General features: G+C 38.5%; 1 pseudogene across 1 annotated transcript; it reads left to right on the forward strand.

Moving 5' to 3' along the window:
- Positions 1–260: 260 nt before the first annotated feature.
- Positions 261–25,834, forward strand: LOC308052535 (adhesion G-protein coupled receptor V1-like; annotated as a pseudogene). The gene is made up of 23 exons: positions 261–315; positions 1,385–1,508; positions 2,559–2,697; positions 2,817–3,002; positions 3,315–3,547; positions 4,041–4,189; positions 4,291–4,489; positions 4,997–5,216; positions 6,367–6,606; positions 7,270–7,419; positions 8,266–8,742; positions 9,355–9,497; positions 10,749–10,920; positions 11,305–11,440; positions 12,716–13,562; positions 14,522–14,639; positions 15,522–15,693; positions 18,054–18,296; positions 20,443–20,850; positions 22,358–22,542; positions 23,713–23,962; positions 24,132–24,271; positions 25,624–25,834. The product of its transcript is annotated as an adhesion G-protein coupled receptor V1-like (transcript).
- The last annotated feature ends 310 nt before the right edge of the window (positions 25,835–26,144 follow it).

The following is a 26,144-nucleotide window of genomic DNA, read 5'->3' on the forward strand; positions in this document are numbered from 1 at the left end:
TTTATTGTTCCCTTTGCAACGCGGCTGCTGGCGCGGGAGAGCTGGGGGGGCTGGAGGGACGGAGCGCTGGTTGGCTGCCTAGGCACGTCAGTCGCCACTCTGTCCGCCTATCAGATTGCCAGAGGGGCGGGCGTTGAGGTCTCCGTACTGCGCATGCCCGACTCGCGAGCGCTGCTAGGCGGCGAGAGAGGTGATTGACGTGTCCTAGGCAGCCAACCGGGACGCGGCAAGGGGCGGGTGCTGCGGTCTCGCTACCGCGCATGCCCAAAGCACGAGCGCCTGACGGGAGCGGAGCGCGAAAGAGGCGGCAGGTGAGTGCGGCTGCGGCGGGGCTGACCGTGCCGGTGGAACGGGGGGGGCGGGATTTGCCGGCGCGGCGCGGCGCGGAGCGGAGGCGTTCGTCTCCGGTTCCCCCCCGCCGAGCCGGCGAAGCTGGCGGGAGGCGTGTGACCCTGCGGGCAGGTGCGCTGAAGGCTGGCGGTCTGGAGCCGTGTCTCCCTCCGGCGCAGCGCCCGTGCCCGCTCCGGCGGTCCCTCCGGGAGCGGCGCAGCCCCCGTTAGTCGGGGGGACGTTGAAAAGCAGAGCTGGTGGCGTGGCGAGTGGGGCGCCGCTTCGGCGGGAGCTCGGGGCGAGGCGCGGCGGGTTCTGTGTCCTGTGGGCGCGGCTTTCGCGCCGCGGCTGTCTGTGTGCTAGACGCCCTAAGTCCTAAGAAGATGTATCTTTTAGGATTCGTTCTACAAGTCAAAGAGAGGAGCCGAATATGTGCTGAATGTTATAGTTAGAACTGATATTCTGTGAAGAAGTGAAGTGGTCTGAAAAAAAGACACATTTCTTAAAAGCTAGTGCAGAATTGTGTATCTTCACATGAATCGACTCAAACGTCCCCCCCGTAAATAAAACCCAACTCCCCCCAGAAACAACATAGAAGAAACGAGCTAGCAGAGCTCCTGTGACAAAAGGAGGTCAGTATTTTTCCCTCAGTTTTTTCCTTATCTGAAGAAATCAAAGAGAATTTTAGATCGTACTTTTTCCGTCTAAATCAAGTGTTGGCGTAGACTTTTGTGTTCAGATAATCAACATTGTCTGTAAAGAATTGTTTAACAAAAACAAGCAGAAACCAAAGCCAGGTTCGGACCTGTAAGAAACATAGAATAATTTCGTTTGTAAGAGACCATCTAGGGGGGTCATCTTGTTGAATTGCCTTCACAATGAGATCAGGTCACTGAATGCCTTGTCTACTGAAATTCTGAATATCTCCAAGGTTGGGGATTCCATGGGCTCCCCGGGAAGCTGGTGCTTAACCATTTGTGTCACCAAACATGCTAAAAAAATACCTCACTAGTTAGCTTTGTTTTACCATGAGAAGCTTTTGTTCTCTTCATAGGTGTTGCAACCATCATTATTGTGGGTGATGAAGGAGCTTCTGGGGTGGCTGGGATAGCACATTCATCCCAGCATGTTCTGATTGGAGAACCTTCAGGAAATTATAATGGGACTGCTCTTATTAGGTGAGTACATCACTCATTTATCCAAAACAGCTCTGTTTCAAAAGCTATGAGGCTCCACATTTGGCAAGAATTAATTGAATGCTGCATTTCATTATCACTTCTAAAATCATAAGTATTTTTAAAATTAGATGCTTGTTTTTTAAGAAGGGCAGAACATACTACGTAGGTGTCTTTTCAGTATTGCTGAGGAGCTTTAGATATGTCTTCCAATTATTTACAACATAGATTCATTAAAGGAAAGAGGATTCTAATCAAAGGAATAGGGGAAGGCAGTCAATTATATTTGAAGATGCTTTGTGCTTTTCAGGATTCAGTTCAGGGTTGGTGCTTGAGCTGAAATTCGGTACATTGTTACGATGATCAGCATAACCAAAGCAGCACTGGGTCTTAGTTGAAACAAGATGCAATTCTTTCACTGCATTCAGTCAGCTGAAAACAAGATGAAGAAATCACAATGTTACCATACCTTCTAACAGAATTGGAGAAAAAGTATTACAACACTTTCCCTTAGTGAAACAGCAAATATAAGCAAGAAAACGGATTCTCATGCTGCCCTGAGAATCCCAACAGACAAAGGGATGCTTTGTGCAGCACCAGTTTAGAACATGTACTAGATCATGGTATAGACAATTTCTTGCCATGCTTCAGTTCACCGAGAATGTCATGAGTAGGATTAGCCTCTAGGTTTTTAGACATCAGCACACAGAACATTTCTCAAGTGATCTCATAGTACTATTCTCGTATCTTTCTGCCTTCAAAACCAAATTACCTCTGGGTGCTACCCGTAAGTCCCATTTCCCTTCTGTTTTCAGCTCAAAAAAACCAGCTCAAGATGCCTCCCAACATGGGGAAGTAAATCAGAACTGCAGACACGTTATTGCTCTGAAGAGGTTATGGTAAAGATCTTAATAGTGACTTAATAGATTAAAATTCAAGCTTCACAGTGCTGGTAACATTTCTTCCATGCACAACAATATCTGTGCTTTATATCTCTGGATTTGGTATCAAATATTAAAGGTAGAAGATTAAATCTGTGTTTGCATTCTGCAGCCTGACACGTGGCCCAGGGATTTTTGGTGAAATCATAATATATTGGAATATAACACCCCGTCATCACACAGAATTTATTGAGACGTCGGGGACCTTGACAATGCGAGACAGGCAGTGTGCAGCAGTGGTTCTAATACAGGTACAAGAGATTTTACACCAGTAGCTGTTTCAGGTTCTTCCTTTTATCTAGCCAGCATCTTGATTAGAAATTAGTTATACCTCTCTACCTGGAAATGGTTAATTGGTTCTTCTCCCTAGGCTGTCGATGATAACCGTCCTGAGGAGAAGCATTACTACACATTTGAATTAACTGGGATCAGTGATGGAGAACTCATAAACGAATCTAGCAGCACAGCAAATATTACCATGGCCGCCAGTGATTTTCCATACGGAGAGTTTACATTTTCACGAGAAGCATTGCTGACAACAGAAGAAGAAAAATGGGTATATGGTTAAAATTACTTCTTACGTAAAATATCGATAGATATCAATATTGTCGGTAGATTTATACTTAACTTTAGGAAAAAAAAAAAGGCAGAGATTTATTCTGCATTTATCATAGCATAGTCCATCTGAGGCTTTTGGTGTTTTTAATACTCTGAGAAAGATGCCCGTCTGTTAAATTATGTGTATTCTGCGCTTACTGCAGCAAATCGTTACCTGGCAGAACCGTTGAGAAGGTGCCTATAGAACAGTCTCAGAATGGTAACAGAAAAGCCAAGCCATTTTTTAAAGCAAATGTCCTCTCTCCCTCAGGTTAACATCACTGTTTTGCGTTCAAGGGGATCCTATGGCAAAGTGCGTCTTTGCTTCCAGAGAATAAATGGGACTGCAGAGGAGGGAGCTGATTTCACCCCCACAGTAAGGGAACTGTTATTTGAACCACATGAGAAGAGTAGAATGATTTCGGTTGAAATTCATGATGACGACTTTCCTGAAGGTCCTGAAGACTTTTCAGTGATGATTACCAAAGTGGAACTCTAAGGAAGGTAAAGATAAAATTAATTATAAGATAAAATTAATTAAAAGCAGGAGATCAAACTGTATTTGGAATCTGATCCACCTGCATAAAGGCACCGCTGGATTTCAGGTGTTTTACTGTAAAATTTCATATGGCAGCTATAATAGTAATAATCATACAAATTGGATGTATGGCAATCCACATTCTTTCAACACTAATTTTAAGATTTTGCTGATTAAGATTTATTAAAGCTGAAAGTCCATCCATTACATAGAAGTTGTCAAATCACATGAAACTCAAAGAAGAAGATAAAATGTGAAAGAAAAAGCGAAAGATCCACATTTCTGTGAAAAAAACTGCCAGTTTTGCAGATATAGTTTGAAAAAGTGTGACCAAAAATCTTCAGTGGTAACTGTCAGAAAATAAAAGTATTTGTGGTAATTGAAAATTGTCATACTTGCATTACAATACTTTTGCAAGATTTTTTTTTAATGTAATATTCCTTTTTATGTTCTTGCAAGTGGATTTGATTTCACCGTAAAGGAAAATGATCTACAGATAGATCAACCCCCAGTAATAGGAAATATCTCCACAGTACGAGTCACTATAGCAAAAAGTGATAATGCAGAAGGCATCATAGAATTTGATCCACAGTATATCCTTCTACAGGGTAAGTTTACCAGAGGTTTTTACTATGGTTTAGAGGATAAGCCTGTGGCTCTCTCACAAATTTTGAAATAAAATAACTTTTTTTCCCAATTTTTCTTGAAGTGCAAGAGGATGCTGGATTAATCATGATTCCTGTTGTGAGAAAGCGTGGAATATATGGCGATGTAACAGCCGATTTCCTTTCTCGAAGTATTTCTGCACTTCCGAACGCTGACTACATCATCCATAATGATTCTGTCATTTTTTATCGTGGCCAGAACCAGACTTTTATCTATATCTCTATCATAGATGATGAAGAAAGGTAATTATTTTTTTCAGATATTTATTCACTAATCTACTTCTGAGAAACCGTTTTTTAGCGCGTGCAGTATGCCTATCAGCAGAATTTGAATTGAAAAGCAAATTTCTGCAGCCCTGAAATATTTAAAGGGAGGGAAAAGAAGCTATTATTGGAGTTTCATAGTGCCTGTTAAATTTTATGCAAACAACTACATTCTTTTTACCTAGATTATCAGAAAGTTTGGGTGTTAATAGTACTGCTGTGAATAATAAAATATTTTGCTGATTGTTTTTTTTTTTTTTTAAATTTAGCACATGTGGAAAATAAAACAATATTTTTATTTCAGATATCACCATTCTCTGCAAATGGGGGGAATCTTCTGCTGTATGCTTACAGAGATGACTTCTGTATATCTTTAAACAGATCCAGCTGGATGCATGGTTGAATGACAAATCATAATTTTAATTTTTTGTTCTTGTGTGTCTCAGAAGGTCTTTTTTCTGTTGTTTTTTTTTTTTTTCCATGCAGCGAATTTGCAGAGCAATTTGAAATCCAGCTGATGGGGGCCACTGGTGGAGCAGCCCTTGGGCTCCATCTACTGAGCCAGGTCACCATTGCCAAAAGCGACTCCCCCCAGGGCATCATCTGATTTCTCAGCCAAAGTCGAATTACTCTTCCCAGCCCCGATACACCGACAAGAGTGTCGCTGGTGCTGGAAAGGACAGGAAAATTGTTTGGGGAGACACAGGTGGGCCCTGGTTCTCAAAAACGGAATGTTTTCCAGTGACAAGGCCAAAAATCTTCTTTTTTTGCCGTCAGGGGCTTCCTTGTGACTGATTTCTAATGGGATAGTTGCAGCTTTTCATTAAGTGTGAATTCTGCATAGTTGCAGAAGAACAGAAAATATTGTTACTTTTTTGATCTTCTCTTTGTCCTCCTGCTTTTCTCCTTTTATTATGGTCTGGTGTACTTCATTTTGAACTATCTCCCAGTCCCATTGAAAATATAGTTAATTTCATGCACCACCGCTAATTTAATTTAACTCAGTTGAATTACTTCCTGAAGCTGGTCAATTTATTTTCAGTAAATTGTTTACTATGAGGCCTCTAGACTTTTTTTTAGTCTGTACGTATCACTGCCAAAGTGAAAGTATAAATATGAACCAAGATAAGGCTTCCACAGTCTGGGCAAATGATTGGAAAATTGGCATTAAAGGCCATGAGCTACTGCTCTCCTCATGTGAAAACTGCCGTGGTCTTCTTTGGCTTTTCCTAGAAGTCATTGAAGAAAACTGAAAAACAATTAAGTGTCAAAATAATAATTTTAAGATGCTGAATAGGACCCCTTCAAAACCAATCTAATTTGTGGGAAATTTTGAAAATATTCTGGCTTTTAATCAGCCTGAGGAAGTGTGAATCGTGATTTGAGGCATTAAAAACTTCGATTGCAGAAAATATTTGTCGTTTTCAGTCTTGATATCACACTTGCCAGGGAATGTTTCTGGTCAGGATACTTATTTGGTGAGCTTTTCAAAACAAATTGTGAAAGGAAGAGAAAAGTAAACTGGCCTGTGCATTTCCTGTTACGTGCTACAGAAACCTCAGTTGATTTTCTTTTCTGTAACTAATATCTAGAATTTAATAAAATGGCATTGTGGCTAACTAGCACTTCAGAATTTCTATTTTTAATGTTTCTTTTTCTCCAAAGGATTATATATTTTCCCACATGTAATCAATTATTAATATGTTGTGTTCTGTAAAAAGAGCACATATTTAAATGTAGCTTGTTAGCAGATGCAAGAATTTTTATGTCGCTTGTGTTACTCTGTCACTTCCCTCGACCCGGGAGGCAGTTATAATATGTCACTACTGTAAATCTGAAACTGGTATCTTCCACAGATTAATTGGGACATCTTGGGACCCAATTCAGAAGAGCTTTTATCTCCCCTGAATAGTGACATGGGTGACCCTGTGAACGGATCATTCTATTTTGGAGAAGGGGAAGGAGGGCTGAGAACTATTAATCTACAAATCCATCCTCGTGAAGAAGTCGAAGTTCAGGAGATCTTCATTATTAGGCTGAGCCTTATGAAAGGTGAAGCAGAACTAGATCCTAAGGCAAACAGCATTACACTAATAGTAAGTCATTATTGCTTTTCTTTCTCTTGAGATCTCTGTTATTGGTATTTATCCTGCAAAGCTTTGAAGGGTAATCATAATGATTGAATAGCTTGTCATTTGCCTCTTTTTCTTTTGCCTCCCCTACTACATGGGTTTGATGGTCGTGGTCAATGGGTCAGAGTCCAGTTGGGGCCTGTATCTAGTGCAGTCCCTCAAGGGTCAGTACTGGGGCCTGTATTATTCAATATATTCATCAATGACTTGGATGAGGGAACAGAGTGACTGTCAGCAAGTTTGCTGATGACACCAAGCTGAGAGGAGTGGCTGACACTGGAAGCTGTGCTGCCATTGGGAGACCTGGACAGGCTGGAGAGTTGGGCAGGGAGAAATTTAATGAAATAGAACAAGGGCAAGTGTAGAGTCTTGTGTCTGGGCAGGAACAACCCCAGGTTCCAGTATAAGTTGGGAAATGACCTATTAGAGAGCAGACTCTCTCAGACTCTCTTCTAAATACTGATGTACTCTTGAGTCTTCTTAAGAGGAGAAAACTCAAGAGGAAGAACTAATTGATACATTCCCTATAGCATCTAGCAATGAAAATCTCAATGTTTCAAACAAGAATACTATTCACTTTACATTTCTGATTGTTTAATTTTTTTTTATTCAATTACTTCCTTAAAGATACAGAAGTTTGGTGATCCCAACGGAATGGTACAGTTTGCTCCTGAATCGTTAACTGAGAAAAACTTCACAGAACCCTCTGCAGTGGAAGGGCCACAAGGTATTACACTGTTTGTCAGACGAATCCAGGGCACCATGGGAAACATAACGGTATTCTCACTCTCTTCCTAATCAACATTATAATCTGAAATAATCCTCTGTATCAGTGCATGGAGGGAGATCTTATTCTGTGCCTTTCAATTGCGTATTTCTCAAATTTTGAAATGTCGCCTTTTAGACTGAGTTTAGCAAGGGCTCAGCTCTAGTAGTTGTGGTTTGTAGAGTCAGATGCAGTCTCCCCTGGTCAGTGAAAACAACAGAAAACCAGCACTGGAGTGCTTGTCTTGCTTTCTCTCTCCCTCTGCTCCTGTGCTTTTGATGGGAGAACAGGAGAGACCAGACTTTCATAGTGAACTTTCTTTGAGATCCTCACAATTTACTCTTTTTCAGCCATATGTAAAGGTAAGAATCAGACATTTTAGAATCATCACTTACATTGTCTTTACCTAAAGTTGTTTACAAGTCAGCATTTTCACAAGTACTCATTTATTAAAAAAAAAAAAAAAAATTAATAAAAGCATCTAATGTGTTTAATGAGAACTCTTCACACCTTTCTGTTGTGAGGAATTCTGGAAACTGGAAAAACAGCAAGGATATCTTGGTGTAAAAATAGAAATAATGTCAAGCAATTGTTCAGAGATTCCGTATAGTTTTACGTAGGTGTCCAGAAGATATACAAAGGTAATCTTTGCATTCACAGTACTGCTGGAAGAACAACACACCACTTTGTAAGATAGTCTATGTGCTTCTTTCTATGCATACTTAAACAAATTTGTATTTTACCCATTTAAACCCAACCTATTCCGTATGCAATCTATACTGAACCATGAATGTGAAAGTTTCCGACTCTGTGGGTGATATTGCCTTCATTTTGTGCATTTTCTAAATAAATCTCAGGTTTACTGGGAAATACGTAGTGAATCTGACATCACGGGTGACTTTCTTAGGACAGAGGGATCTGTTGTCATTGCTGACCAAGAGAGCACAGCTGAGATAATCATCTACCTGTTACCTGACGATGTTCCAGCACTGGATGAGAACTATGTGGTGCAGCTGATTTCAGTAGAAGGTGGAGCAGATTTAGACCAAGAGAAAAGAATTTTGGAAATCAATGTGTTTGCAAATGATGACCCCTATGGAGTGTTCGCCCTGTACTCTGACCAGCAGTCAGTACTCGTAGAGAGGAACCTGGATCGTCGGTATGTTCAGATCAATGTAACTCGGCATGCTGGGGCATTTGGAGAAGCAGTTGTTGAGTACCATATCACATCTCATTGTGAAGAAGCACTAATTGAGCCTGAGAATGAGGTGGGATACCTCACAATAAAAGACGGTGCCAGCTTTGGAGTGCAAAGAGTGCCAATAAGCAACCAGGTCTGTATTATCCTTTTAAGTCATGTGGTATCTATTGTTTCCATTTGTGTTCATCACAATACAAATGTGCTGGAATAAGATACTAAACTCTCAATACTGTCCACTGTCAAGAAGCAGAAAAGAGAGTTTTGGTATAATGAATTTCCTATTTATGGACTAGAAGTGGGTTCAAATATCACATTTTCAGGTAATAACTGCAAAATCACTCTATGCATGCGTTCAAATATCCAGTGTTTCCTTCCATCATTGCTTTGTGTTACTATCAGTTCAATATTTTGTTATTTTATGTATTCAAATATTCTTATTAACCCTAAGAGTTAAGATCAAGCTGAGACCCACTATGTTAGATACAATTCAGTAAAATGGCAATACTTGCTCTATAAACTCATCTTTCAATTAACTGCTGGTAAATTACAATCACAATATTGCTGTTTTAACTGTGTTTCTTTATAGAAAGATAATCAACAAAACGCTTGACTTGAAAACACTGCTTTTTCATGCAAACAACAAAATCTGCTGATTTTTCTGCCACTTAACTCTTTGAACTGGTGGTTATCGTGTTTTCAGTGGAATTACATTGCCACCATTTTAATTGCATTCTTCCTCTCAAAGGCGTTTATTGTACTGGGCTTGAATTTTACCCTGGAACTGACTAACGTAAGCCTGGTTGGGACAAGTGCCAAGGATGTGCCAAAATATTAGGAAAAGCGAAGTCAGCCATTCTGCTTGTTCCTGAGGAAGCTGCCAATTCACAGGTCAGTAGACTGACTGCAGTGTAATTTTCTACCGCAGAAGGAAGGTACGCTTCATTACAAAAGGCAGCCGCTATAAGAATTCAGTTTGCTCCTTAAAGTTTTCATCATTGCAACCAATTTAATGACCGACAAGACTGTTCCAGTTATTACTTGTACTGTATATTGTCTTTTCTCTGATACAAATTCATACAGAGATGTGTAAATGCAGTTTGAAAAGGTCTCTTCATCTATAAAACGTAAATAGCATAAATATGATGATTTACTTATACTTTTGTTTACACGAAGTGGAAGTTCTGAGACTTAGAGGAAAATAGCTAGTTCTGGACGATGTTATTCCTTTAAGTACAGCAGCCCCAAAGTAGATAAGAGCATGCATGCAGCATCATGTGCAAAAAAAGTGGAGGTCATGCTGCGTTTTAGTGCAGTTGACAGTACCTTTGACTAATCACTGAGTGGGGAATTTTCCATTTGTCTGCTTTGTATGAGACAGAAAAATATACTATACCTGTTCCAATATGGCATATGTGCTACAGTTCCCTTTTTATGTGGCAAGCAAAGACAACAGCATGCTGAGTTTTTGTCTCTTAAATTTTATTCAAGTCTTTATGTAATGATTTTAATTCTCTTGACACACTGTTTTGTCTTTCAATTTGGAATTGAACTTAATTCAAATGGTCTTTCTGTAAACATTGTTTACTACCATACATCCACTTATCATTTTAGAATGTGTGAATTATCTTTTCATTCCCATTTTTTGGTCAAAGAAAGAAAAGTACATCATACTATCAAGAATGTTTTTGTGAACAATGTAATGTGACAACAACTTACTTTCACAGGATGGACAAATAATACTTTGTTTTAGACCTGTGTGTATCTGTATGGTACCACAGCCATTGCATGTGAGCATTAAGGGCAGGTTGGTTTGTTTTCCTTTTGAAAGACAGACACAAAATGCTATATTCAGTGTTTTCAGTACCAAAATGTCATTCATACTGGTTCCTTTTTTTCCCTGATATCTAATTCTCAGAAGTCTAAGATTTAGAAATGTTGAAGAGCTGTGAAGAAAGCATTTTTATATATATATATAGATATAGATATACACAAACATATATAGACATGTACATACATATATTTATATGCATGTGTAACTACTGTTAAGATGCCTACCTTACAAAATATAGTACTCTTTCATATATGTTGTTGTCCACTTTTATTCCATTTTCTATAACAAAATCCACTATGTTTCCACAGGTTGGCTTTGAATCTGTGATTTTACGACTTACAGACATTATAGCAGGGACAGGCCAGGCTGTCATCACCAGAAAAGGAGTTTATGGCTCTGTCATCGTGAGCTGGATCTCAGGATACCCAGCAGACCTGATCACTGACTTTGCTCAGTCAGGCAATATTACTCCTCTCTTTGGTGAGTAACAGTCTGAGGAAACAGCTACGAAAGTTGCATAAGTGATGATACCACCTTTTAGTTATATATACCTCTGTATGCTTTCTCTATTAATAAAGAGTCATTAGATTGAAATGGTATGGTCTAATTTTTAGCTATAAGGGATGTGTTCATTTTATAAGCAAAAAAACCCTTCAACTTCATAGATACATGTCTGGGAGGCAGACACGATGCTGTGGCCATGAAGGACAGCTTCATATAGGAAAGACCCTTATCCAGTTTTCTTCTTCCTAAATGGAGTGGAATTGTGATTAAAGTCTGTACTTTAGCGCATTCCCAGATAAAAAGAGGATTCCTATTGGATTATTTTGACTTTTGCTCTCTCTCACTCTCTCTTTCCTTCAGGTACTGTTGCATTTTCCTCTGGTGAGCAAAGTAAAGTGATTTCATTTCAGGCCACTCCAAGCCGAAATAAATGTGAGTCATTTGCCATCACTTTAACAGCAGCGCACAGCAATGTGTCTGGTGGGGCTCGCCTGAGGTAAGGATGCTACTTGTATTTTTGAGTCGCACCAATGCCATAAGAATTATGACCTGTGTACAGATACAAAACTTATACAAATCCCTGTTGTTATTATTCTAGGCAGCTAGTAACTTGTAGTCCATTCTTTGATAAATTTGTATAGCTTGTCTCAGGTGAGAACAAAGTGATCTAGATCTGACCTGTTCAGAACTGAGGCTTTTATCCAACTCCAGTCTATTTCATAGGTGCCTAGAATAACGGAGACAGTCAAGAAAATGAAGATCAACAGTTTTAGCCGGGAAGCCGAAGACTGAAAGCAACTCTTAACAGTTTTCATTCGTGTCCCTAAAAATCCATATTTAGAAGGTCTTACATAACAAATTATTTATAATAAGAAAAATAAAACAAGAAATGTTCTGAAAATACCTAATTTATATAAACCTCCTTTTTATTTTTTAAAAAAACAAAACCATTACGTTTAATGTAGTTTTCCATCTCAGATAAGTTATCTAGTCTCCCTTAGTGGTGGAAATGGTCTAGTTTTTTGACCAAAATCACTGTAATTTTAGTGCCATTTGATAACCTCTAGCACTGAATAATAGGTCAGTTTTGCAGACAGGTATAAGACACAAGATTTAACGAAGAGTTTTGCCTCTATGCTTATTTTCTAATAAGAAAGGGATATATTTAATATGAATGAAGTAGAGCTTAAGTTTACATTGATCACAGGGCTCAGATCTGGAAAAAAAATTCCTGTGAGGGGGCAGTTAGTATTTCAAAGCCTCACTGTAAGTTTTAAAATAACTTCCTCTCATTCTCTAGCTTCCTGGCTCTAACTGTAGATCTGTTAAGATCTGTCTATCCCTCAGTTTTCCTTTGAAATGGGAAGTTTGTTCTATAGATAAAACTAGTATTACTCGGGGTGGCTGTATTGTAATGTATCTTCTTTCATTGTGTCCACAACGGGAAAACATCATACTTTCCTTTGCTTCTCCATTTTCTCAGGAAGACTTTATTTTATTTAAACTTTACTCTGTATCCTGTGCTGATTTGGGTGCATTGCATCTGAGGAGGGCTGTTGGATCCTATTATTACCAAATCATTTTTCAGGCAATCATGTTACATCTTGCTTTGGTATGGTTGCTATTTCTTCCCTCTGCTATTAGACATTTGTTTGATCCGCTTTCTTACAGCCATCATTGATTGTTCACTGGAAATTATTCTGCTTTAATGTTTTACTTTTCTTCACGCTTCATATTTCCTCTGTCAACTTTGGTGTCTTTTCTGTTTCAGATCGGGTTTTACAACAGCTGAAATTGAGCCAATGGGGATCTTCCAGTTTGCTCTTAACTCAAGGTCTGTTTCAGTTGAAGATGATGTTTGGGCAGTCACACTACATGTCCAAAGATTGTTTGGTTTTCAAAGTAATCTCACTAAATTGACATATCAGACCATTCCAGGAAGTGCCAAACCACTAGAGGACTTTGTACCCATCTACAATGGAGAGCTTATGTTTCTACATTTTCAGACAAACGCTGTGATAGAAATATCAATAATTGATGACTCTGTCTCTGAAATTGAGGAAATTTTTTTTGTAAGTTTGACTTGTGTGGAAATTTTGGATGTTCAACCTGTGAACATGCCTGGAGTCCACGTCTGAATCCAGCTTTCAGTGTTGCAACAGTTAATATCCTCGCTAATGATATTCTTCGTGGAATACTAAGTTTGGGGCCAGAGTTTATTTATGTTGAAGAAGATGCCAACAACAGTACCCCCAACACAGCGATACTTCATATCAGAAGGACCGAGGGTTTTACTGGCGATGTTGAAGTAACCATTAAAACCTTTGGGGGAGTGAGTGCACAAAGTGGAGCAGATTCATATCCTTTTGGAAACGTTTATGGAAGATCCAACTTCACTTGGGCAATGGAAGGGGAAGATTTTGAGGAACAGTCAGTCTCTTTGACTTTGCTGGATGGACAAAGAGAAAGCAGGGTGTCCATAAAGATTTTTGACGATGATGAGCCTGAAGGACAGGAATTGTTTTATGTTTTCCTCTCAAATCCTGAATATGGAGCTCAGATTGTAGAAGGAAAGGATGAATATGGATTTGCTGCTTTTGCAACAGTAATTATTGCAGGTAATATTATTTCCCTGGGAAAATTAATAACAGTAAATGACTATGTTTTCATAGCAATTTTCATGTAAAGATTGGCAATCTATTTGACGATAAGCAGGGTATTCTATTGTGAAATCTTGAGTTTTCCAGAGCAGAGGAAGCATCTAATGTACAAAGCTACTACGCGTCCCTTAGCAACGTAGCTCAAAATACATTTAGAGATTATGCTTCTCTCTGTTCTTGCCCTGTTTTACTCTTTAAGGGAAAAGACTAATCTTGAGTAGTTTTTATGTAGATCCAGTAGCATTGCAGGCATTTTAGATTTTTACTTTTGCCATTTTGTCACTTTTACATACAATGGGGTTTGTGCAAAGTATCAGTCTCTATATTGACATTCAGCAGGCACTGGTAAGTAAAGCCATTGCTACCTGTAAAGGAGAAATCCTTTAGTAACAAGATTTAATGGGGCACTGTGAAGACATTAGCTTCCCCTCATTAAACCTGGATTTTTTTTCCATACACTGCTGTTTTGCCAAAGATGTTTACATTCCCATGAGAACAGTGAAGTATTGTGCAGCTCCATACTTGCACACACGGAATTAAAGATGCAGAAGAAAAGCTGATGTGACAATTTGGAAAAATTAATGGGTTCGACAAGAGTATGAGTGGGACGAATAAGAAAGCTGTCCTTGGAAGCCCATCTTCATCCCGTACCCTACTATATCTGCTTTCAAAAGTACTTATTCTACTGGTTAAAATAAAATTTAGAAATGCCAACATTTAAAGTTCTGGATAACTATGTAGTGTAAATTAAACCCAGAAATATTATAATAAATTTTCTCAAGGTGTCCCCAGATGATACTTTGTAGCATTGTTTTGATACCTATTTTAATTTTTTTTTAGTGGTTATTCACATGAAGGTTATAATTTAGTCTCAGCTTAACTTTCTTGCTTACTTTCATGGACTGTTTCCTCTATAGGAAATGATCTCCAGAATGGCATTTTGGGATTTGTTCGAGAAGTACAAAGCGGTCTCGTACTTGATGAAGACTCGGAGAACAGAGAGGTGCTGCTGATTGTCACAAGGCAACCAAACAGGTGCCGATTCGAATGTGCTTCCCACATGTTGTAACATGCTATGTTGTTAACCACAGGAGCTGCTGTTAGTGGAAGAGTTTATCAAAGAGTTTTAAAATAAATCTGCCTTTCAGCTGCTTTAGTAACTTCTCAGAAGTTGATGAACTGGCTTTAAGTTGTGAATGTGATTAGGTCTGTCACTCTGCTGTGATAAAGCAGAGACAGGAAAAACAAGTATTTTCCAACTTACACTATAAGGCTACAAGTGTGAAAGATTTGCTTGAGTTAAAATATTTGCCCTGCTCGAGGTGTAATTCAAGTTCTCAACTCCCCGTGTAGTACAATGTAGGTATGAATACTAAAATGAGCAATTAAGAAGGCACCTGAGTGTCAGCACTATGATAATGTTTTCAGTCACACAGACACACTGTATTTTTTCTAATTAGCACATATATATCTATATCTATATGTTGCACATTGATGTGTACTTTTAATCAAATATGCTCAAGTACTTCACGTTCCTTAAACTTAGAGGAAAAACAAATCCTACCTGGTTTTCCAGGCGAACGGTTACTGTAGTATTAAGGAAGGTACATGGGCAACTCCCTTCCAAGAACCAGTGTCTCTTATGCAGCTAATGTCATGTTTTCTGAAATAAAAATTGAGAATAATCTAGCTCCGTGTAATTGCTTTATTTTCTTCCTGTGTGATGTTTTTGTGATCTAAACACATGTCAGGTGAAGGAATTTAAATTAAAAAAGAGAAGTTTTCATCCTACAGCAGTTTGTTCCCTGGTGATAAGCTTTGAATCATAACAGAAAACGTGTGTTACCTCCATGGTTTATGTTTCCTAAAACAATAGTGATCTCCTTCAGTACATATATACTCTCGATTTGCTTATAGGGCTTTTGAAGACGTGAAGATCTTTTGGCGTGTGACCTTTAATAAAACAGGTGTTGTCCTTCTGAAGGATGGCGTGAACTTGGAGAATGAACTTGTATCCGTGGTGGGATCCACTACCTGCATGGCAGGTCAAACGTTGTGCAACATCTCCATTGAACTAAAGCCTGAGAATGTAAGTAATTATTACTCATTTGTGTATAGCCCTGTGGTGTTGAATTGCAGCTTATCAAGACTGAAAAAACCCTCTGATCTGGAGGAAGTGATGTGTGGGACACAGTCTGGAGATGGTAACTTGACATCTGCTCAGCTCCTCTGCAAATACATGTTTATTTACAGACTTGTGCTGCATCCATGGTGACTGCTAAAAACTTGGGAAGATGAGTATTTAATTTGAAGAGTAAAATGCAGATCTTTTATAGAACCATAAGAAAAAAGAATGGAGTTATCTCAGTGAGGTGTGTATTCATTTGCTGCATTCTTATCCTCCACACAGTAAATTTTTAATCAGTTAAAGGACTTCTTAGGGTGTTTTATAGAAAGCATATCCTGCAACTAATAACACCTCATTCTACAAAAAAAAAAGAAACAAAAAGCTTTTATTGCAACAATTTTTACTGGAAACAAAAGGAAACAATAATTTTGTTTGAACACCTGGTGCTTAGAACAGTCCCTTAAGAAAGGGAAGATTAATGTTTGTCATTCTTTCAGAGTGAAGAGTTTGAAATTTTCCGATAAACTATCTGAACCGTCAGGCTAGTGGCAAAGCTGAGGTCTGGGGAATGGAAAAAAGACAATATGAGAAGGTTTCTACAGTTTGTCTGACTACACTTTAGAAAACAACGCAAGATGTAGGATGTGGGAAACAATTATTTCCCACTAGGGAACTGTGTGCATTCCCTTAGCTCAGAGGGCTATTTTCCTTCTGCATCTTCGGATGTAATTTTTAAATTACAGAGCCAAGGAATAAAATATATGCATGAGTGGATCACAGGTGGCCTCGCTGCGCAAACTGGGATTTTGAACCTGTTTGTTCCAGAGGAGTGTCTTCATTATTTAATGACAGCGGACTGGCAGCGTTAGAAACATGCATTTATACCACATGAAGCACAAGCGTGTGCCACTCAAACAGGTGCTAATGGAAGGTTAGTTCCCTGTGGCGCTACAGTGAATTTGTGCCTGTCATCCATTAGTCAAGATCATTCCATGTAAATAATTACTTGATGACTACTCGATTAAAAATATATGCTGTTTAGCCCCCCCAAATATTCTTTAATTCTTCTTCCAGTTCTTCTTCCATAAAATAGCTTATAAATTAGCAACAAATACATTATGAAATGATGAAGTAATAAATGCATTCAATAAATATTTTACGTTTTTATGGCGTACGGTATGACATCTAGCTTTTAGAAAGTTTTTGCTTGGTCAGTTGCACTGACTTCATTTGCTAAGAGCTGGTTCCTGCTTTCCTAGAATTACAGCAGAATTTCCAAAAATTCAGACCCGGAACAAAAATCTATACTTGAAATCGTCTTCAATTACCAACTTTTTTTTATAATGCTGTTGTCTTGTAAAGAACTATGGAGTGTTTTTTTGCTGGTTTGCTGCTTCCTCAGTGCATCTAATAGGTTCAGATGCCATATTTCCAATTATTTATGGAATCTCAGGAATCGGATATCTATTTCTAAACATGTTATATCTGTAGTGTAGATAGAAAATCAAAGGGAGGGCAACACGTCATAGTGTAATTTAATATTGCTACCTTATTTTCAATAAACAGGCATTCAGTTTGTAGAAATTCCTAGACTAATTCTTTGACATGTGAACGCTGAAATTCAATAGCCTGTATTTCCAGACCAACGCAAGATTTCTGTATATTCTAAACCTCACAAAGGCCTACCAGGTAGTATCTGCAGGCTTTGGGATTTTGGATAAATTCAGTTAAACATCCAAACCTAGTTAGTTTTGCTTGTAAAAATATGTGCAAACATGTTAGTGCACAAACACTAAGGCTGTGTGTAAAATGCTATTCAAAACTGTGGTTAGCAGAGTTCAATATTAAAATACAGTCAGTATTAACTGAAGATTCAAAACTGCATACTCACTCTTCTATGGAGTTTTTTACACAGGTAAGAAGGTGGGTACATGCCTTTTCATAAGGCAAAAATTAAGTGAAAGAGCAAATTCCTTACAAAATGTACAGCTGTGTAACTCCATAATCTGGAAAACTGAGCTCTTAAAGCATTTACCATCTTGTCTTATGGCAAATTTACAGTAACAATACGTGTAGTATACAAATAGCTGTTTTATTTCGGTAGAGTCCCATGCAAAAATTCACGATGTCATTATTGCACGTGGCATTGCTGCAACATTATTATTTTTAGGATATATTAATACTTCCTTGCACTTACTGCGCATTTCAAGAGGCATGCTTATGGTGTTAGTATCCATTGTGCATACAAAATAATGCAAACTTTTTAAAAACAAATAATTAGTGGGTCTTATAATGACATGAAAATCATCCCTCCTTTACAGGTACCTGAATTTGAGATGTATTTTTTTGTTGAGCTTTATGCTGTAAGCACAGGAGCTGCATTGAACAGCAGTGCCAGATTTGCTTTTATAACCGTCCTTGAAAGCGACGCTCCTCGTGGTTTAGTGTATTTTGCTGTGGGATCTCGTTTTGCTGTGGCTCACAAGAAGACAACTTTAATCAGCCTGCAAGTGCATAGAGATTCTAGTACATCGGTAACCACAGTGATCAGCTCCAGCATGCAGGTAAAGCGTCTATTGCTGTTTTTATAATTTAACTTATTTTTTTTGCTAGTAAATCGCTCATTCTGTAAAGTGAATCTGGCTGTAATTAGCATTTTTTTCAGGAAGCAGTCAAGCATTTGCTGGGCCCATATATTATAATTTTGTTTGTTTTCCACCAGCAAAAAGGCCTTGTTCACTCTTGTATTATCAAGAGTGATTTGTTTCATAGTACCTTTCAGTTACCTCAAAGACAACGGGCAGGCAGGCATTAAATACATTTCTTTCTTTGTCCTAAAGTTCTTGAAATACTCAAATTTTTGAGGCTTTTTTCTCTCAAATTAAGTTTTTATTATGTGTATGCCTGTCAAGATTCAGATGCCAACACACTTGCTGTTTTAGGTGAAAAATGTATTAATACACAGAGCACACTTAGGAAAAGAGAAGGGGCGCTTTAATCAGATTTTATTCCATTTTCTTGAAGTTCTAAACTAAAATTATCTGATTAAAAAATCTCACGTGCTTAAGCCTATTTTACCATCCCCTTTCATTTTTTTGGTTATGTTTACAGCTGTAACATCAGACACTTCTAACTTGGGACCCTTTTATCTCTAAATGACTACCTCATTATTAACTGACAGATTATGAAGATTCTCCTTTAGCAGAAGTAACACAACTGCAAAAACATGATTCCTTCCTTGATTTCAATGTCAAGGAACAGGCTGCAAGAGGGGTGTAATTCCATCAACCTTTACAATAAAATGCTTTGCATTCTATTGCTGTATTGGATGCATATTTATTTCAACTGCATGGGATTACGTGATATTTCCATCCATTTCTTATAGCTGACCAGTGCTTTTGTTCAATTGCGTGATAACAAATTTTCACATTCTTTCCAGCCAAAAGTTCATTATAATTTAGATGTTAAATGGAGAAGAAATTGCTACTGTCCAGTGTATATTTAGGCTGAAATATAGGGAGCATTTCTTTACCTGTTTATAATTTTTATATAGCAACCCTTCTTCGGATATTTTTAGGTAACGAGTGTGCGTGACCACACACCAAATTATTGGTGCTCTTGGTACCTGTAAAATAAGAAGCCGTGGCAGACAGGAAACAGATGCTTATCTCATTTCTACAAAGGTTTCTTAAACAATGCTCTTGCCACTGGTGCTTTTATTACCACTTATTGCTCCATTTCCTAGTTCTCGATTGGAAGGGGTAAACAAAAGGAAACTTCTTACTGAAATTTGCACAGATTATGTGATTTTGTTCTAGAGCAATTTTGAAAGAGATACACACCGCACTGATTTACTAAGTTCTCTGAACTCAAAAAAAATTCTGATTTATTCCATAAGTAAACTCTACTAATTAAAGCAAAATGTTTTCAAAAGCGGTCTAGTATTTCACGAATAAACATCTTTGCTTAATAGTCAGTATACAATCAGTTCTTACTAAATTAATAAATACTATTGAATTTGAATAATAGCCCGGAATGTTAGTTTCCACTTAAGGAAAGTTTGTTATATTACGAGATATAATACCAGGGTTATGGCAACTGACAAAACCGGTAAGGATATGAAGAATCTGCAGACCTCGTGGAAGGTGAAAAGAGTGCTACTTCACAGAAGAAATGAGGCCCTATAGCATTCCTAGGTATCTTTACTGGGACTAAAAATATCATGAACTGATATTAATTTGGGCACAGGTTTCCAGAGTGGTTTATTTTTTTCCTTTTGTTTAGTTTTTATGTATCTGTAATGCCTGCCTGTACCCTGAACCGAGGGAATTTCATGCTACAGACCTAAACTTACATTGTGCCCTCTGGAATTCACCTTACAGATGTGCTAACGTTTCTGTAACATCTGTTCACCCAGAAAAAGCTTTGTGATTTTTGTTTTGCAAAAGAACGAGAGGGATCCTGTACACTATCGACAATATATATAATTCTTTCCCTGGGTAGTCAGTGATTACAGGTGACAGATTGCTACTTCAGGGAGATATTTCATTTAAGGTAATTGTTATATAATTCTTAACTGCATTTTGAAAGAGGGTTTCTTTTTTTACACACTTAAATTTTACCCGTTTACAACAGGAGTTCTACAGCAGCTGTTTTTGAACGATTGTATCTATCATAATGTTACCCCAAACTCTTCTGATTTGTTTTAAGGAGCTACAGAAACCTGAACCTATTGGCCGGACCTTCATCTCTCCAGCTGTGGCAGGACAAGATTTTGCCAGATCTGAGGGTTTATTGACTTTTGAACCTGGACAGAGAAATATGTTCCTGGATGTGACCCTAACTCCAAAGACAGGATCTTTAAACCCATTTCCAAAGCGTTTCCAGGTTGTACTTTCTAATCCCACAGGCGGTGCCAGGGCAGGTGACGTGTATGGCATTGCTAACGTCACCAATGTGTCAGATTTGGACTCCTTGCCAGCTTGGGGGCTCATTGATCAACTCCATCAGCCTCTTGATGACACCATCTTACACAGAGTCCTCCAGAATCTGAATGTCAAAGTGGCTACAGAAACCACAGAAGAGCAGCTTACTGCTGTGATGCATATAATAGATAAGGTAAACCTTTCCTGCTCTTTCTTGAATGACCAATGACTTTAATAAGAGTAAAATAACACACAGGCCTGTGATAAGATCAAGGACAGCATCCACAGCAGGGACCCAGGGATCCAGGGACACAGACAAAGGTAAAAATAGAAGCTGTGAAGTCCCAGTCATGGAAGACGTTTGCCTGCTACAAGTTAGGATGGTGGCCGGCAATCAACAATCAAATAGGTTGAAAAGAACAACTGGTATTGATTTTGTGTATGTACCTATAGCACGATGTTTTGTGCTGTGCCACATTTTCCCTTTGGTGTCACGCAGGAATGTCTGCAGAGAAGGAGACTCCACAAGCTCCCTGGGCAGCCTGGGCCAGGCTCTGCCACCCTCACCGGGAATAAGGTTCTTCTCAAATTTAAGCAGAACCTCCAAAACTCCTGTGTTCCAGTTTGTACCCATTACCTCTTGTCCTACCATTGGTTGTCACCGAGAAGAGCCTGGCTCCATCCTCCTGACGCTCCCGCTTTCCATATTGATCCCCATGAATGAGTCCCCCTCAGTGTCCTCTTGTCCAGCTCCAGAGCCCCAGCTCCCTCAGCCTTTCCTCACATGGGAGATGCTCCACTCCCTTCAGCATCTTGGTGGCTGCGCTGGACTCCCTCCAGCAGTTCCCTGTCCTGCTGGAACTGAGGGGCCACAACTGGACACAAGATTCCAGGTGTGGTCTCCCCAGGGCAGAGCAGAGGGGCAGGAGAACCTCTCTGACCACCTCCTTCTAACCCACCCCAGGTACCATTGGCTTCCTGGCCACAAGGGCCCAGTGCTGGCTCATGGTCATCCTGCTGTCCCCAGGACCCCCAGGTCCCTTTCCCCTACACTGCTCTCCGATAGGTTGTTCTTATCTTCACATTTGAATACAGTCAACACACCAGCAAGTCCTAGCAGGACCAGCTGGAGTCTTCTGCTGTTGTCTTAACCAGGCCTGCATATTCTTTTCCTTTTTTTTCCCTCTGCACTACCTCTGGCAATCGGGCTGGCAAGTACCTGAGCACTTCAGCATTGCCCTGAGTTCTGTGAAAACCCTGGGACTAGTTTTGTGGCTTCCTGGCTCTTCTGGACTTGTGGAGCAATGCAAAATGGATCTGGAAAGTGTTTAAATGTGGAGCTGGAAAATGTTTAAATACCTAGACACAAACCAGTATAAAAATATTAATGAAGAATAATTCATTTGTGACTGTTGCCATTTTGACACAGAAATCATATCAAGACTCCTCAGGGCGCAACGATCTTTGACTTGCGAAGGAATGAAAAGTCCCACATGGTTTCTTTAATAAATCCACATTAGTAAGGATATCTTTGTGTAGTTTTGACATAGACTGCACCTGATGCCTTGGCCGCAGTGATCAAGAAATGAAAAATATGCTGAACTTTCAGAATGAACACTGGGATAAATGTTCGTTTTATGAGGAAATGTTACAAGCAGACTTGTGTGCACAAAATGTTCGATTTCTTCTCCTCCCTTTAGGTGACAGATGTTGGTGAGAAACAGTTACTCACTGATAAAAGTAGAAGCCTTTTCTATGAGATACTCTGCACGCTGGCTAGCCCAAAGCGCGAGGACACACGAGGATATAGCCTGCTTGCTGCGGTGACCAGGAAATTTGCCTTTTCCCTGTTGACAGGGGTAATGTGTGGGTCACCGGGAGAAAGGTAAGTAACCTTGAATTCAAAATACGTTTTGAAAATACCAGAAAGCTAAGACAGTAAAAATGTAAATGGTATTTTTTAGAAAAGGGACTTGTTACCTGTATGAAAACGTGTTGCACTCTGTCGGAATCTTACAAAGCTCTAAGAGCTGATGTCACAAATGCGGGATAGCTCTGAGAGTAGAAGTCAGGAGATCTGGGATGTATTAAGTCACCATTAGCTTAAATATTGCTTAGAAAAGGATTAATTAATCTTGCTAAGAAAATAACGTAATTATATGATGGAGAGCTATGCTTTAAGATGTAGGTGACAGTAAGTAACCCAAAATTTCTACTGGCATTCTCTAATTTCTGTGTACATGGTTTTGCTCACTTGAACATTATTTAGAATTGCCTGAAAGCAACTCATAGTTTTTACATGTAGTTTCAAATTCCTAGTTTTTTCTGCAAGTGCATCATAACCTATGGCCAGGCTAATTGGCAGGGAAAATAGATGACTGCAGAAACAAATGACAGTTTTATGACACAAACACTTTTCAACAGTGGGTTTCTCCCACTGTGAACCTATTAAAAAACTGGTAGTTGAATCTAGAATAAAAAAATACCTTTTTTCTTTTTTCCCGTCCGGTGAAAATCAGCATGCTTTAGATTTCTTTCTCAGTTTCTTTTGGAGATGTAACTTTCTGTGACATTGCATAAGTTATAGGGGTTAAGATGCCCATCTCAGCCAAAAGACAGTAAATGGCATAAATAACAGTGCTCTCTGGAACAGTGTCCAGAACTTGAAAGTTCAAATTCGTTATTGCAAGTTTTTTGTGTCATCTCTTGGGAATAAGAGCTAGATCATCCATTTTAATGCTTCTCCTTGTTATTGACTCTTCTCTACATCAAGTTATAAAGATGAATATTATGATAACCTCTTTTACCGTGGGATGGTTTTTCTTACAGATCATAGTGAGCAAAATCCAGAGGAGAAATGGAGAAGCCAAGATACATAATAATTCCGCCCCTCCTTTTTTCACAGAACCGGAAGCTGTCTTTTTATTAAATGTAATAAAGCCTAAAATGATGAAGGAATAAAATATTAATTACGCATACATTTTAGAGTAATTATGTGAAGCATAGTGAAAGTTCAGTTCCACTTACCAGCCCTGTTGCTTTTCCTCTTCAACAGAGGTAAAAATAGCCTTGACAGCTGCCCGTACATTGCAATAATGGCTCACAACTGGTTTCCTTAGCAAATCAACGGACACAGATTTGATGGAAAAGATGGAGATTTTATTCAAGTACCTGAACATTTGTTAAAGGTCTCTGTTGTGTTATCCCCTCTTCAAGAAGAGAGCTGTGAATCTGTACAGTTCACAGAATATAGCAGTCAGCAGTGGTTCCTTACTGGAGACAAAGAGCTTGCCTTGAAGAACAAGGTTTGAAGATAATGCAATTTATTTTTTCAATAAATTAATTTATATATTACTCGAACCATCTTAAATATCTTTAAAATGATGTGACCGTTTTAGTGTTTGTGATTAAAATGAGCACTGACTGTTTAATTTTAATATGAAGTTTGTGTTTATGTTGTGTGTATTGTTTCAGGTTTTTTCTATGAGTTTGAAGGGTCGGAGTTCATACCCTTTGAAAGATAACAATGAAGTTGTTTATCGGGTTTATGCTACAGGAAGTCGGATTGTTCCACAAAAGTCTCTATGTCTCCTCTGGAACCAAGCTGCTGAAAGGTTGTTTTATTAATCTGTTTAGTTTTCCAGTTTCTACCATGTGTATTTGTATAAAATCCCATCAAGTCCGATCAGATCGCCTGCAAGTACGAAATTGATCTATTTCTTATCCATCTTTTTCCCTTAACTTTTCTGGCCTTTGTACCAGCACGTAAAACATTCTGTATAATAAAATGTGTAGTTATTCTAACTTAGAGATTTCTCAGACTTCTACTATTGATTTTTTTCATTACAGTACTGTTTAGTTTATGTAATGATGTGTTGGGCAATGCTGAGAGGCCATAAATTCCAGAATGGCATCACTTCATTAATATTAGCCTCTTTTGTACTCTTTACAGTTGTTATCAGACAACATTTTGAGTCCATTCTTACAAAGAATTAAACCTGCGTCTCTGGTATTGCTTCAAGTCACTGAAACAGAATATTCCTTATTTGCTAATATCCAGAATTTTGGCATAACTTTTGACGATGATCTCTGTAGGGCTCTTGCTTTTTGACAGAAAAGCCATCTCCTGGTAGTTTTTAATATTGCTGCTGCTAGCTTGACTTGATGTATCCTGGTTTTCAGAAGTGGTGAACTGCTGATCATTTTCCATTCTTATTGCTACTCACACCATTGCAAGCGATGTGCTAAAGTTTTCTGTGTATTCCCTTCAATGCCCTATTATTTGATTTGCCTGTTTCTTTCCTGTTCACACAGTATAAATGAAATTAGAGAGAGTTACATTCTATATCCTGCAGACAACGAGTTAGTTTAGATATGATTTCATTAGATGGTCTGGATTATATCAGTCTGTCACTGATATAAACTATTCAGGAAGGAGATGCAGCAGAATTTACCTGCATACTCTCCTTTTATCTAGACATTGTATCACAGAACAATGCGGTTTCCACTAGAAATGGCTTAGGATGTCACCTGTAGTATCCTTTTCCAAAATTTTCAGCAATACTGAAGGAGAACATGTATTTTAGTTTCAAAACAGCAAGTGTTCTTCAGAATGGGCTAAAGCACTGTGCAAGTTTAAGCAACACACTATTTAAAAATTCAGATGGGACTGTGAATCGTGTGTAAGTTTTAAAACATGGCCACAAAAAAAATTTCTAGCAGAAAAACAAAGTTCATGACTATATACTTATATTTTCTTAATAATATAATTTTTTACAAGCTGTTTTAATTTCATGTAAATATGCTATTCTAAAAACTGCACATGAAAGATGTGCAATAGATGAAGATAAACTTATGCAGTAGTTTAGAAAACGCGGTGTTTTCAGAGATACAACAATTTTCAAGCCTGTTTACCGTGTGAATTAGACAAGTCAATTTCCAGCTTTGTGAACATTTTGTTTTGCAGCTGGCTGTCCGACAGCGGGTTCTGCAAAGTGGTTGACGACACATCAGACTATGTGGAATGCTCTTGTTCTCATATGTCCATTTATGCAGTTTATGCCCAAACAGATAACTTGTCTTAATACAACGAGGCTTTTTTTTCTTCTGGATTCATCTGCATTTCAGGTCAGTTATGTAAAACAGTTTTCTCATTAATAACAACTGACGAGCAGTAAGACTGATTTTTAACCATTTTAGTAACTGATAACAATGTGTTTCTATAGATGGGTATTGGAGGAACGTCAACTAACTTCATGATATTTTAGTTGCCATCTGATCCAATATTTGTACAGTGACAAATTTTGCCACTGAAAAGAAACAAAAGTCCAGCAAAGAAATGTGGTTTTTTTGTGAACCTTTACTTAACCATATAAGAGAGAAATACATCATTCATTTCAGGAAAGAAACTTAAAAATCCAAAATTCACCTGCGTGCGGGATTAAAGTAAATTTTCCTTCTGGCGTTGATAGTCACTGTGCAAGGCGG

Source organism: Nesoenas mayeri (genome assembly GCF_963082525.1).
Source record: "Nesoenas mayeri genome assembly, contig: SCAFFOLD_36, whole genome shotgun sequence".
NCBI classification, from domain to species: Eukaryota; Metazoa; Chordata; class Aves; order Columbiformes; family Columbidae; genus Nesoenas; species Nesoenas mayeri.